The sequence below is a fragment of the Apium graveolens genome, chromosome 11, assembly GCF_009905375.1.
Source record: "Apium graveolens cultivar Ventura chromosome 11, ASM990537v1, whole genome shotgun sequence".
In the NCBI taxonomy this organism is placed as follows: domain Eukaryota; kingdom Viridiplantae; phylum Streptophyta; class Magnoliopsida; order Apiales; family Apiaceae; genus Apium; species Apium graveolens.
Genome location: NC_133657.1, coordinates 13518168 through 13532564, shown reverse-complemented (window position 1 = coordinate 13532564; position 14397 = coordinate 13518168). Strand labels below are relative to the sequence as shown.

At 37.3% G+C, this 14397-nt stretch overlaps 1 protein-coding gene and 1 non-coding gene across 2 annotated transcripts in view; both read left to right on the top strand.

Moving 5' to 3' along the window:
* Positions 1-14397, top strand: part of LOC141695367 (glutathione S-transferase T3-like) — a 75727-nt gene that overhangs the window by 48843 nt on the left and 12487 nt on the right. The gene's annotated exons all lie outside the window — the stretch shown is intronic.
* Positions 9457-9563, top strand: LOC141699422 (small nucleolar RNA R71). The gene has a single exon (XR_012565886.1). It is a non-coding gene; the product is annotated as a small nucleolar RNA R71 (small nucleolar RNA).

Below are 14397 nucleotides of genomic sequence, written 5' to 3'. Positions count from 1 at the left end.
AAAAGGGATGCTATATACAAGTCAACTATCCCGGAAAATTGGCTCTTACGAAGGCCTCGGCTAACTAGACAACTAGACTATTCCATCATCAATCCTGAATCACACACCGGAGCGGGTCAGCTCCCATACCCTTTCCATCGCACGACGGAAGATATAGTCGGCCTGCCGCCTGGAGATCCTACCATGCCTGTCCCCCTGGAGTGATCTGAGCCTCGCTCGGGATGTGAGCTCTATCCCCGTAAGCTCCCTCCTCAAGGATCGGGGTATAGAAGCCCTAGTCTCATAAGCTCGGGTACGCCTACCCGCCCTCTCTGCATCCAACTCCCTCCTGGCCTCACCCAGTCGGGCCTCGGCAACAGCCACTCGGGTCCTCAGAACATCCTGAACATATCTATGAGCTAACGAAGACTGCCTGTGGGCAGGGTCAAGAGGTGGTGAATCCGGAGCCGCTGAGGGTGCCTCCTCGGTCTGCCTAGGCTCGGAAGTATGGGTCTCTGAGCTGTCATCATCGGGAATCCAAGATAGTGGTGGAGGGGTAGGGGCTCTGACCACCGGAAGTGTGGGTAATGGGGTACCAGCATACACTACCATAGGTCCAACACGCTCCTCAGCTACTAAGACCTCATCCGGGTCCTCCTCATCTGGAATAGCAATAACCTCTGTCTCTGACTCCTCTGAGGGGTCCTCCTCATCTGAAATAGCAATGACCTCCGTCTCTGACTCCTCTGAGGGGTCCTCCTCATCCTCCTCCATCTCAGGCTCCTCCTGGTCCTCAACATCTAGCAGTGCCTCATCATGCTCACGCTCGAACCTCTCAGGGTCCTCTATCTCAGGCGCCTACACATTAAACGAGCTAAGTTACTATCATGCTACTTATAAGGGTTCCCGTAAGGGTTTTAACTGTCAGCACTACTTTAAGTAGTCCGACCATGAACTTGGCAAGAGTTCTTATTATCTTTGTGAGTTTGTTATTATATCGACGCATCATCTCTGAGGTTTATAACGCTTAGCTCTGATACCATTTCTGTAACACCCCCAGATCCGGGGTCGGGGATCCGGGTCGTCACGGTCTTTCTTTCCACAATATTACTTCACTTAATTAATAATAATAACCTTATGATGTGACCCCATACTAACACACACCACAACCCGTTATAGTCTCAGAGATGAAATAGAAATAAGTACAAGTCTTTGAATCCATAATTTAAAAGTTATTACAACCCAAAATGATTACTTGATAAATTTACAGTTAATTGCCATTATCTGCCACAAGTTATAATTATACATAATTGATTCTCAAAAGTAGATGGTCTGATCTACAATAGATCTACATCTGCAGCTATAGCAGCTACAACATCATCGGAAAGACGCGGGACGCTTCCCACGCGCTTGCGCTGGGTCTGCTGGAGTCTGGCCATCTTTCCTAACTGTTGTTGTGTGATGAAGAAATAAAGCAAGAGTGAGCCTGACAGCTCGCAAGATAATATGTAGTGATAACAATAATATAAGTATCTAAATGGATACTTACTAGAATCTTTTATCAAGTGTAAGATAATTACTTACTAGATATAAGTAAAAATAGGGGATGAAGTTACCAAATACTTCACTACACTTATATCATTTAAAAAGCTGCTTGAACTACCACTGTTCAAAGTATAATGAGCTTTCAACAGTTCATCAGATAGATGAGACTACAAGACAAGATTTGAATAGATTAAATCTTTGAAATATTATTAAAGGAAATGAAGTCATGATATACTTCATTAAGTTCTGATATATATATATATATATCCACATATACATCTTCTTTATACAATTTCCTGAAAACCTCTATCATGTAAAGTATGAACAGAATTGCAATATCCAATAAATTTGGAAAGGAAAAGAATTTTGGCATAAACCAGATATCTTGCTGATCAGGCAAAGATACCCATAAGTAACCTTTTCTACTAGTAGATGGACGAATTCCCCACTGGTCATCACCCTGGTCTCAATAGGACCTTATGCTGGACTGCCACTCAGTCACTTATGCATTTGATGGACTCCCACTGAGCCACTTACACTATTATGGACGCCCACTGATCCCATGTTGCTTATGCCGACTCAATAGATGGACTTACTTCCCGAACGTTGGGTAAGTAATCAAGTCATTTACCAAAACTGCAACCGTGTTGCGAATATAAAATACACCACAGAGCCGGATCCCTCAGGTTTTGAGCGAGTATTTAAATCCCCTTAAAAAGGAAGATCTTAAAAAATGAGTTTTGGGATCCGCTCTAACTTTTAAAAATCATTTTGAAGACTCGAAAACACTTTAAAGAGTGTTTGGAGTAAAGCTGATTTAATGAAGTAAATCAGTCCCCAGAATATTTAGAAAATGTCTGAATATTATTATTTAAATAATATTCCCTTAAAGAATAATCTTTATAAAAATAATTGAAGTAGAAGTATTAAAACTTATACTTGAAACGAGTATTAAATTACCAAAGATATACATATATGAAAGTACTATCTTTAATTGAATAATCGAAAATAAGTTTGATTATTGACACCTTATTCTTTAATAAAATAAAGAATATATCTCAGCAAATAATCGAAGTCATAGATCCTCAAATGAATATTCAAATAATATTCATTAAATAATATAAACTGAGTCATAAGCCCTCGAATGAATATTCAAATAATATTCAATAAATAATATAAAAGAGTCATAAGCCCTCGAATGAATATTCAAAATAATATTCATTTAATAAAATAAAAGGAGTCATAAGTCCTCGAATGAATATTCAAAATAATATTCATTTAATATAAAGGAGTCATACGCCTTCGAATAATATTCGAAATAATATTCAATAATAAAATAAAGTTAAAGTTATCGAATAAACCTTATTCGATTAATAGTTTTAAAAACTATGACCATATATATATATAAGTATATATATATATATATATTTATATCCATATATACAAAATCTACTCGGGATCCTCGACTCCCGGTTTTAGAAAATATTTTCACCTTTGGGTCCATGTACTAAGGGTATATGCAAATTACCGCTATCCTCTAGCATATGTATTATCAACAGAATCAACAGATATATATGAAAAGAATACGAAACAGGCATGCATATATATATACCATAGCAGCATGCTTCAATATATTGCAACATTTGCTAATTAACCAACATGCATCTATCGCAAGATAATGCAAATACATATATACATCACAACAACAGTTATAACGGGTAGAAAACTTGCCTGAGCGACTTGGGGTGATAAAAGGCTCGGGACGAGTCTGGTAACCTATAAACAACAAGTAAGTTGGAATTAAACCAAAGTCACTTGTAAATCTATACTTTAACTAACTTAGACTCTAACGCTTGTTTTGCGCTTACTGACTCGCTTAAGTCACTCGGGTACCCTCGGCTCCATCATTTTTAATAATTTAACCTTTACGAGTTTTAAGGCGATTCCTTCGCGAGTGTCTTACCAATTTCCTAACACACTTACCATAAATGTTTCATACATTAATTAACCCTTTTTGGTCCTTAACCTATGTTTCAAAGTAAGGCGAGGGGAAAAAGTTTCGTTCGCGAAACGCCGTTACTTGAAACTGTCGTTTCTCCTAAACCGTGCATCGGAATCGAACGAACTACATATCAAAACGAAGCTCGTAACATGAGCTATCTAAACATGGCAATGGTCATAATCTAGCAGGGGGTTCTAGGGTCCTAATTTTATGCACAAAAACAGTCTAAAGAAAATCGGACGTTACGACGGCTATGTTTACGCGATTTCCCAATTTTAAACCATTCAAAACCAACCCAATTCAACCTCAAATCCAACATACAACCAACATCCATCCTTATCACATCATAACAACCCCAACCAATTCAATTTTAACATTCATACTTATGCTTAAGCTTAACTTTAATCATACTTAAGTTCTTTTAATCAAAACCACAACATTTACCATTCCATTTCAATACCAATTCAATCCCAAACTCTAAATCACCAATATCAAGCTACAATATCATCCTACTAATCAAAATCATCTTATAATACATAGGAATCTAGGGCTTGGAGATGATATACCTTCCTTGAAGTGGTGGGAGGAGCTAGGAAGCCTTAAGAAGCTTTGAGAAGTCTTAGGAATGCTTGGATCAATTTAGGAAGCTTGGATCTTTGATTTTTGAATTTCCTTGCCTTTTGAATAGTAAAAAGCCGAGAGCTCTCAAGAACAAAGCCTTGGTTCTTTTTGATTTTTGATGAAGAATGAATTTACTTGGTTTGGTTGCTTTGTTTTTGTGTTTGATTTAGTTAATTACCTTGTTGCCCTGGAATTTGTGTGGTTAAAAAGCCACCACACTTCCTTCCTTCCCATGTCATGCCTATGTCATGTTGTGATGTCATCTTTCCCTCTTTTTCCTCCTCTCATTGGTTGGGTGACATCACTCCCTCTAATCCCTTTGCTTAACTTCCTAATCGTTTGCCTAATGACCGCTGATCTGTTATACGGTTCGCTTAACTTTCGTTTTCGTTTATCGTTTGAAGGATCATACTCGGGATCTTATTACTTAGGTTCCCTTAACCTTTCTCAATACATTATATTCCTTTTTATGATCCTCTATTATAATCCTTTAATTTAAATCCTTTTTATCCTGTTACCTTATACTCAATCCTTTCCGTATCTAGTGGATTTCCGGGAAAAATCCAAGTGTTCGGAAATTGGATTCTGACGATCTTTACATACACTTATATACCACATAGAGTACTAATAATATCCCAGAATATCAATAACAGAACCCCTACATAGTGTGGCATGAAAAGTTTTCTCATTCAGCAAAAACACTATTCACAAGGGTTACAAAAAGTTGAAAATTTTGGGGGTTATTACACTGACCACCTTGACTTCAACTTCCCAGGAAAAAGACGGAGACGAGAGTTGAACATTAGAATTTGTTGCCTCGGCACAAATGATTTGAGCACTAGACCCTGATCGTGCCACCTCTTGACTTTCTCCTTGTACATTTTGTTGTTCTCATAAGCTTGAAGTCGAAACTCGTCGAGTTCATTCAACTAAAGCATCCTCTTCTTTCCAGCCGCATCCAAGTCAAGATTCAATTTCTTCAAAGCCCAATATGCTTTATGCTCGAGCTCCACAGGAAAATGACACTCCTTACCATAAACCAACCTGAAATGGCGACATTCCCAATGGAGTCTTATATGCTGTTCTATACACCCAAACAACTTCATCAAGATTTAAAGACCAATCTTTCCTCGACGGACACACAACTTTCTCTAAAATGCGCTTGATCTCTCTTTTAGACACCTCAGCTTGACCATTTGTCTGAGGATGATAAGCCATGACAATGCGATGATTCACATTATACCTTCGCATCATAGCAGTGAACTTGCGATTACAAAAATGCAACCCCTCAACACTGATTATGACTCTTGGAGTTCCAAACCTTGTGAATATTTGCTTATGAAGAAAATTAAGCAGCACTTTCGCATCGTTCTTTGGCAACGCCTTAACTTCCACCCATTTCGACACATAATCAACCGCCAACAAGATATACTGATTGTCGCAAGATGAGACAAATGGCCCCATGAAGTCAATTCCCCAAACATCGAAGACTTCAACCTCGAGAAGCACATTAAGAGGCATTTCATCCCTTTTGGACATATTACCCACATGTTGACATCGATCACATTTCAAGACGAACTGGTGATCATCTTTAAACAATGTTGGCCAAAAGAATCCTGCTTGAAGAACACGAATTATTGTCTTTTCTCCCCCATAATGTCCTCAATAAGCCGTTGAGTGGCAATCTCGCAAGATCCCCCCCCCCCCGTTTCGTTGTAAGAAATACATCTCCTGATGATTTGGTCAGCTCCTTGATGAAAAAGAAATGGCTCATCCCACATATACCACTTCACTTCATGTAGAAACTTCTTCCGTTGAGCATAAGATAAATCGGGAGGCGTGATATTACTCACCAGGTAGTTCACAATGTCTGCAAACCACAGTTCTTCTTCTTGCACTCCAAACAGTTGCTCGTCGGGAAAAGACTTATTTATCAATGTCTTATCCAATGAAGTAGCATTAGGATTTTCTAAGCGCGAGAGATGATCAACGACTTGATTTTTAGTTCCCTTTCTGTCCTTGATCTCTAGTTCAAATTCTTGAAGCAAAAGAACACTAGGCTTCGATTCCTTCTTTGAGACGAGATATCGAATTGCAGCATGATCAGTGAAAACTGTCACCTTAGTCCCAAGTAGATAAGATCAAAATTTCTCAGAACCATAGACAATAGCCAAAAGTTCTTTCTCCGTAGTAGTGTAATTCAGTTGAGCACCATTAAGAGTCTTAATAGCATAGTAGACCACATGAAATATGTTGTTCTTCCTCTGTCCAAGAACTGCTCCAACTGCATAGTCACTTACATCGTACATCATCTCAAAAGGTTCATTCCAATCAAGTACAGTTATGACCGGTGTCGTGATTAAACTCTTCTTTAAAGTCTCAAAAGCTGCCAGACACTCGTCATCAAACTTGAAAGGGACATCTTTCTTTAGCAAACTGCACAATGGCTTTGAAATCTTAGAGAAGTCTTTGATGAAACGCCTATAGAAACCAGCATGACCAAGAAAACTGTGAATTCCCTTTACATAAATAGGCGGAGGAAGATTCTCAATGACCCCCACCTTGGCCTTGTCCACCTCTAGACCCTTACTAGAAACCTTGTGCCCGAGAATAATGCCCTGTTAGACCATAAAGTGACATTTCTCCCAATTGAGAACCAGATTGGTCTCAACACACTTTTTGAGAACGTGTCCAAAATTTTGCAAGCATTCATCAAAAGAATCACCAAATACAGAGAAGTCGGCCATGAACACCTCCACATTTTGGCCAATCATATCAGAAAAGATGGCCATCATACATCTCTGAAATGTGGCTGGTGCACCACACAGACCAAAAGAAACTCATCTGAAGGTGAAAGTACCAAATGGACAAGTGAAGGTAGTTTTATCCTGATCTTCTGGAGCGATACAAATCTGATTGTAACCCGAATAGCCGTCTAGCAGACAGTAGTACTCATGACCAGCCAATCTATCAAGCATCTGGTCAATGAAGGGCAAAGGGAAGTGATCCTTCCTAGTGGCTTTGTTCAGCTTCCTGTAGTCCATGCAAACTCTCTACCCTGTGACTGTTCTAGTAGGAATAAGCTCATTCTTTTCATTTGCTATCACAGTAATACCACCTTTCTTTGGCACACATTGAACCGGGCTTACCCATGAACTATCAGAAATATGATAGATGATCCCTGCATCTAGCCACTTAAGAATTTCCTTCTTCACTACTTCCTTCATGATTGGATTAAGTCTTCTTTGCTGCTCGACCGTAGGCTTGCTACCTTCCTCTAGCAGAATTTTATGCATGCAATAAGAAGGGCTGATTCCCTTAATATCTGTTATAGTCCAGCCAATTACCGATTTAAACTCTCTCAGAATCCTCAGAAGCTTTTCCTCATCACTACCTGAAAGGTCAGATGTAATAATAACAGGCAAAGTAGATGCATCACCTAAAAACGCATACCTCAAATGCTTGGGTAAATGCTTAAGCTCAAGAGTGGGAGTTTCCTCAATAGATGGCTTGAGGCGTTTAGGAGCTTCGTTCAATTCCTCCATTCCAAGAGATTCAAAAGGCATATCTATCTTCCTCTTCCAAGGAGAAGCATTCAAATACTGCAATTGTTCTTCACCTTCATCATCTTCACTATCTGAATTTCCCAATAAGGCTTTCTCTAAGGCATCGGACCTTAGCAATTGATCAAGTTCTGAAGTAACCACAAAATCAACCAACTCCACTTTTAGGCATTCCTCATTTTCCGTAAGAAACTTCATAACATTGAACATATTAAAAATTACATCCTGATCCAGCACTCGCATTGTGAGCTCACCCTTCTGCACATCTATCAAGGTTTGGCCAGTCGCCAAGAAAGGTCTTCCCAAGATTATGAGAATCTTCTTATCCTCCTCGAAATCAAAAATTACGAAATCAGCAGGGAAGATGAGTTTATCAACCTTGACCAAGACATCCTCCATAGTACCTAGCGGATATGTAATAGAACGATCGGCTAACTGCAAGGTCATATAAGTCGGTTTTGGATCAGGTAAGTCCAACTGCTTGAAGATTGATAATGGAATTAGATTGATGTTAGCTCCCAAGTCATATAAGCATCTGTCAAAAGACAATTTTCCAATAGTACAAGGAATAGTAAAGCTTCCTGGATCTTTAAGCTTCGGAGGCAACTTATGTTGCAGCACATCACTGCATTCCTCCGTAAGAGCGAAAGTCTCTAAATCATCAAGCTTCACTTTTCGAGAGAGAATACCTTTCATAAACTTTGCATAACTAGGCATCTGCTCAAGAGCCTCCGCGAAAGGTATGTTGATATGAAGTTTCTTCAACATCTCCAGAAACTTCTCAAATTGCTTGTCCAGCTTTTTCTTCTGCAGCCGCTTAGGAAAAGGCGGTGGAGGATATATCTGTTTCTCCCCTATATTACCCTCAGGAGGAGTGTGCTCAACAGTAGTCTTCCTTGGTTCCACTTCTACTTTCTGCTGCTCTACTTCTTTCTCAGCCTCAGCTTCATCAGTCAACACTTGAGTTTGTTCGGGATTCACAACCTTTCCAGACCTTAAAGTGATTGTCTTTACCTGCTCCTTAGCTTCCCTCTTTCTTGGCACTTCAGTGTCACTAGGTAGTGTACCAGGCTGACGATTAAGCAAGGCATTGCCAATTTGCCCAATTTAATTTTCCAAGGTCTTGATAGAAACGGCTTGACTCTTGCACATAAGTTTCAACTCCTCTAATTCAGATTTTTCATTGGCTTGTTGCAGCTGGAGTTGTTGTCTTGGTATATATTATGGTTGTTGAAAACCAGGGGGTTGTACTCCTTAGCTGGATACTGCTGATAAGGCTGTTGAACCGCATTATGAGTGTTACTCCAACTGAAATTAGGATGATTGCGGTTGTTGGGATGATAAGTGGCTGGCACAGGTTGCTGCGAACGCTGAAAGTTGCTCACGAACTGAGCTGATTCACTAGAAATTGTGCACTGATCAGTCTCATGGGCACCAGCACAAAGCTCACAGACACTAGTGATTTGATTAACTCCATAATTAGCCAAAATGTCCACCTTCATCGTCAAAGCCTTAAGTTGGGCGGCTATAGCAGTTGCTGCATCCAACTCCAGAATTCCTGCAACTTTTTCCTGAGTCAGTCTCTGGGAAGGATTCTGGTACTCATTAGCAGCCATCAGTTCAATAGGTTCATAAGCTTCATCGTAGCTTTTGGCCCACAAGGCTCCTCCTGATGTTGTATCAAGCATGGGTCTAGAAGTAGCACCCAATCCATTGTAGAAGCAATTATTAATCATCCAATCAGACATGCCATGGTGTGGGCACTTCCTTAGCATCTCCTTATATCAATCCCAAGCCTCACACGGAGATTCTCTAGTTTGCTGAGCAAACTGAGTAAGAGCATTACTGATTGCAGCAGTCTTCGCCATAGGGAATAATTTAGTGAGAAACTTTTGAGCAAGATCTTCCCAAGTGGTGATAGACCCTGCTGGTAGAGAATGTAACCAGCATTTAGCTTTGTCCCTCAGAGAGAATGGGAAGAGTCGCAGCTTGATAGCATCGTCAGTCACATTATTGAATTTGAAAGTGTCGCAGATCTCGATGAAATCCCTGATGTGCATGTTGGGGTCTTCAGTAGGAGAACCCCCAAACTGAACTGAGTTCTGTATCTTCTGAATCGTGCTTGACTTGATCTCAAAAGTGTTAGCCCCGATGGATGGCCTGATGATGCTTGACTGAATGTCATTGATCTTAGGCTGAGAATAGTCCATCAAAGCCTTAGGATTTTCTGCTTGATCTCCCATCTTTACTAAAACTTATTCCTCGACTTTCTCTTCTTCTTTTACCTTTTTTTCTTCCTCAAAAACTTCCTTTCGAACCACCACAAGTTCTTCATCGGCTTCATCCAGTATTCTCTTACGAGTACGCGAACGCGTATGCATACACCCTCGCTAGAGTACCTGAAATAATGCAAGGAAACAAATAAGTAACAATGTCTGAGTCAATGAACTTTAACGACCACTGATGGAAAGCACATAAACTATAAATTAACACTGCAGTCCCCGACAGCGGCGCCAAAAACTTGTTAGTCGCTAAACGCGCGCTAATAATTCACACAAGTATACGCGTTCGCAAGTAATATAAAATCTTTTCTAGTTCGTTCCCACAGAGACTGGCGTTGGTTAACTATTTAATTCATGCACATAAGCAACAATGTATGGTTATTATTCAATGCTAAGACGATAACAATTTGGGTTATTTATAACTAATAATTAAGCTAACAATTATAACTAAGAGAATAAGATTGGTTGAATTAATATATATGACAAACATGGGATTCTAACTTCATTAAATACTTCATTCAATAGCCTTATTGTTCTTAACCTTAGCATGCAATGGTGATGACACTAATCAGACAACACGAAACTGATAAACGCCAACTTTCGTTGCACGAGTATCACACTACCAGACATCCACAAAAGAGATAGAAGCTGAATAGACACCAATTATATTGAGACCCTATAGGTCTATAGAATTTGACAACATAACGTTTTAAGCACAAGTTATCTATCTTGATTACATAGGGCAAGTAAGATGGTTAAAATTACCTACGAATCATGCATAACAATAACACATGAACCTATGCTAGAATTGCAAGTTCTAAATCCTTAAATTCACTGTCGCTTTAAGAATTAACACACTATCTTATAAGTTCGCGACTCTCATAAGACGAATACGCACAACCAATACTAGGTTATCATACAATCACCACACACTAAGGTAACTAAAGAAATCAATAAATAAATCCGCTAGAAACCCATGATAACGATTAGCCCATAATCGGACTCATCATCAACGTGGGTTTCGATGAAAGCATGGTATAACAAACGTAGTCTTTATACTTAAATAACAAAACCAAGTATGAAACAAGATTAAAGGTTCACAATTAAGAAAACTAGCATCCAAGTTACAACTTAAACAAAGATTCACAAGTAAAAACAAGATCTTCTTCATCTTCGTTGAATCATGCTAATACGGTCTTCTTACAGCTCTCCTTGCGCTATCTTACGTCTCTCTTATGAAAATGTTCTTATTTGAATATATATAGCAACCCTAATCAATCTGGAAGTCTCCCAAATAGAATTGCATTAGAATCAAGATTCAAAACGTTCGCACCGACACGGGCGCGCGATATCACAGCGCGGGCGCGCGCTATCACAGCACGGGCGCGCGCTATCACAGCACGGGCGCGCGCTATCACCGCGCGGGCGCGCTGTCATTCTGGAATCTTGGCGGGGGCGCGCCGTCCTTCTGGGAAAAACTCAGATTTCATCTTTTTCCTTGCTGCTTCGAGCCGGCTTTCCACGAGCTTTTATTCCAAAACCACCTTGACACCAAATTAGCACCAAAATAATGCTAATTCACCTGATTACCTATATAATGCCTGAAATGCAAAAATACTAGAAAACCATTAAAACACTTAACAACTTGAGTACAAATGCATCAATTCAAAGCTTATTAGAGCATAATAGCTTACTTATTAGGATACTTTCGTTTATTATGTTTGGTTGGTGGTTTATATAAACCCCTCTTCTATTGTAATTGAGAACAAGTTTTATTATAATAAAATTACATTTTTCTCTCCCCTCTCTATAATTTATCATATTGGGCTTTTTTAAGGCCCATACTAAGGGCTTGTTTGTCTACCAACTTATAAGTTAATTATAGTTTGTAAGCCCGTAATGACTTATCTCTGAGTGTTTGTCGACCCAACTTTTAAGTTAGATTTACAACTTATAAACTGATAAGTTGAATGTTAGCAACAACATACTTTTTCTCAACTTATTTTGATTTTTTTTATTAACTTTAGTTATAGAAAATGTGTTCTTAACTATTTTTCTAATATAATAATCACGGATTAAGATAATTTTATTTATAATTTTTTTTGTTCAATTAGGTAAAAAAAAATTCTGACTTTTATTCAAACACTTAAATAACTTATAAGCATTTATCTACTTATCACTTATAAGACACTTATTCATTTTAAGTCATAAGTTATTTATTTTAAAATTTCTCAAACAGACACTAATTTCTAATTTTAACAAGGGTCTCATTACAGTAACCCCTATATATACATGTGTGTACACTAACTTAACCCTTGGAGTATGTGTAATCAATATAATAGGAAAAATTAAGTTGTATGGTTGTGTTAAAACGAGAAAAAAAATGCATTTCATTTCTATATTATTATATAAAAGATGAAATAATGAAAGTTTGGTAGTCGGTCTATTCATATAATATTTGGGTTTATATAATTACAAGATTTTTAAATTTTTATAGTTTCCTTACTATTTTATTAGAATGAAATTAAAGATAATTTGTTACAGATCAATATACACTTTTCATCCGGTCTAACAAAATTTATACAACTGATCCATGATAAAATGAAATTAAAATCAGAAAATAATTAAATAAGCTAAAACTTAATGATACCTACATTTATCCGCGCTAACATAAACAATTTACCATTAGTCCAGCCTTAAACAAGTTAAACTAAAAAAATTGAATATAATTAGTTGGATTTGATTATATAATGGGCTTTAGGCTAATAAAAATTAACGTATATAATTGCTTGGGACGAAAAGAAGCTTAGAATCAAACTAAAATAATATGTATTTCACTAATTTAACCTAAAATTTACCTTTTAATTAAAACATAATTATATTTTAAACATCACTATAAATATTAATAAAAACTATATGTTTTAAATGCCACTTCTTTCAAAAATATCACTAACTTAAATACGTGTGTATTTCTAAGATTATTATTAAATCATATATATTTAAAATTTTAAATAAATAAAATTTAGATCTTAAATTTTTCATTTCAAATAAATTTAAAAATTTAATTATTATTAAAAATAATTTGTGCATCACACTGGTTTTAAGCACCTATTTTGTTAGGTCACACAACACTGTAGAAGGGGGTTGAATACAGTGTAGAATATAATAAAATCAATTTAAAGCACAAGTAACAGAAAACAGATGTATTCGATATAAGAAACTCTATTACAATGGAACTGTTCTCTCTCAGTGATGAACAAATATCACGAGAGCTGCTAGGTTACAATATAAGACATTCTCGATGATCGTAACTCTTATAGAGTAAACCTATGTTTGTGTTTATATAGACACACAGTTACAAAATAACTTCTAGTTGATATGGAATATAATTCTGTCTCCTAAAATATATCAACCAGATATCTTATATAATTCTTCTAGTCCTCTAACTCTTTCCATGCATATCTTCTTCTTGTATTAGTCTCGATCTTCTTTCCTGTGAATCAGCTTCCTTCCTTAACTGTTAGTCCTCCAGTACTTAATTTATGATATCCGTCTTCTGATATTATCTTCTGATAATCTAAGTCCTGATATCCTTAAGTCATGACTTCTAGTAAGTCCTGATTCCAGTAAGTACTGATATTTCCTGTTAGTTAAGATCTGAAAACTAAACATGAAACATATTAGACATGACATCTCAAATATATCCAACAATCTCCCCCAACTTGTAAATTATGCAAGAATGTACAAGTTAATAGATTTGATGATGTCAAAAACATTTAAGTTCAAATGCAATAAGAGTTTAATAAGACTATTAATTATAACTTACAAAACATCCAGCTTTACCAACATCACTGAATCAATCTGAATCCATAATGATTCTTAACAAAATCATTTATCAGATTATCTTCAGCTTTCTTCAGAACTTCAGCTAACTGTGCTTTGACCTGCATCAGTTCTTCTTCATTACTATCACCAATTTGATAAATGGCTGTTCTGAGAGCTTGAATGGATGTTCTTTCAAGTCCATCACCAAGTCTGATAACCTTAGGATGTGAAGAGTTTTCATTATAACATAAGCATCTTCCTTTCAGAATAACTTCCACCTTAGCAGAATTCTTCAGCATAGGAATTTCTCTTCCATCACCTTCAGTAATCATTGGACTGTAATGAGAAGTCTTTGTACCAGAGATTCTGAATAGATCTTTATAGCCTTCAAAATGTATTCTGACCATCTTCTTGTAACATCGGATGTTACTTCCCGAAGATAGTGAATATGTTGGAGTTCTCTGATAGACTTCTTTAATACATCAGTATCAGCTAATCTATAAGTCCTTCCATCATTGAGAAATAAGATCAATTTCTCTTTTAGATTCTCTTTGTCATGAGCATCTATCACAACTTGAGC